Source organism: Arachis ipaensis, chromosome B3 (genome assembly GCF_059453495.1).
Source record: "Arachis ipaensis isolate K30076 ecotype BB chromosome B3, ASM5945349v1, whole genome shotgun sequence".
In the NCBI taxonomy this organism is placed as follows: domain Eukaryota; kingdom Viridiplantae; phylum Streptophyta; class Magnoliopsida; order Fabales; family Fabaceae; genus Arachis; species Arachis ipaensis.
The window spans coordinates 27507266-27509123 of NC_142438.1; positions in this window are offsets into that span (position 1 = coordinate 27507266).

The window sequence follows — 1858 nt, forward strand, 5'->3', positions numbered from 1 at the left end:
AGATCTCTATATACAGGGACGGACATAGGGGGGAGTGGCGGCCTCGGCCCCCCAACTTTTTTTAATAGTAATAAGTTATTGTGTATAATTTAATTTTTTTAAAAAAATATTTAGTATTTAATCTAATATAAATAAAAGTTCAGTCTAATTTAAATATTAATAATTTTTAGTATCTAAAAAATAAGTAACAATATTAAAAAAAATCTGAAAAAGATATTATTACTAATATTTTTTAATTAAATAAAAAATTTTAAATCTCTCTTTTTCTTTTTGTGGCCGTTTTTTTATTCGTTTGGTATTAATTCTCTCTGTTTCAACTGCTACAATTAAGAGATCTTTTTTAACTATGAATATTGTGAAAAATAACTTAGAAACAAAATAAAAGATGAATTTCTTGCTAATTGTCTTTTAATTATATTGAAAAAAATTGTTGAAAATTTTGACACAAATTCTATCATCGGTGAATTTTATGATACAAAGAATTGACCACTTCGTTACTAAAAAATATACACATATTTTTTTTACTTTAAAATATATTCTCTATTCGTATATTTTTATAATACATCTTATATTATATAATTTTTTTACATAATTTTTAATATCATATGTGTTATTGGCCCCCCCATGATATAATTTCTGGATCCGTCCCTGTCTATATATATATATTAGTTATTTTAAAAAAAACTGTATTAAAATATTTAGATTTAACAAGTGATCCCACAAATCGTTTTTTTAATTATTGAGTTCTACATATAAATTAAATAATAATACAAATTATAATTTTAAAAAATTTAAAAGATTTAAATTTTAAAATAACTACTATATTATTTAATGAAATTTAAAATATTAAAATTTTAAATATATAATTAACAATAATTTGATAAATTCATTTAAATAAAAAATCACTATAAAAAATTACAATTTGAAAATATAAATTTTAAAATACAAATGATAAAATAATTTTATAATAATTTAATTATTTTATTATTTTATATAAAAGGAATTTTATTTATTAAGGTCTAAAAAATAATATTAAAATTAGTAATATTAAAAAATATTTTAAATTTAATATTATGAAAAAAATAGAAGAAATTTATATAAGGACTAATTTGATTAATTTTTAAAATTTTAGAGATAAAAATGATTCACGTCTAGACTTTTAGGAACTATTTTGATTATAAATAATTTTTTTACATGTCAAGTGATACGTAACGTGCTAGGTGTTATACTGACCTGACACATCAATCGATCATCTTGTGACATATAACATTAACCTCCTATATCATCATACTATGTACTATTTAACATGACATATTATTTTCAAACTAATAAAAAATCTAATTTAACTTATATTTTATCTTTTAAAATTAATATAATTAACAAATTATTTAATGATTAATTTAAAAAAATGATCTTTTAAGATAAATTTGATTATTAATTCATTCTAATTCTATTACATGCACAACATATATGCACGTATGTGTTGTAAGAGTGTGAAAAATGGATTTATTACGTCTAGAAAACTATAAATAGAAAAGAAAACAATTCATTATGCAAAACAAAAATTTAAGAAGAAAAAAAGATGTTTTAAGATACTCTATAATTTACATATTTATTAGTGGAGTATATATTTATTTTGGTCCTCAAAAAATTTTAAACCAGACATTTTAGTCTCTAACTAAAATTAATTACTCGATTGGTCCCTAACAATTAATTCCGTCAGTCACTTAGATCCTTGGCTCCATTAACTCTAACGGAAGACAAAATAGTCTCTGAAAACTTTAACATGGGACAAAATGATCCCTGACAACTCTAACAAGGGACAAAATGATCCCTAACCCCTTTATTCGAAAATGAC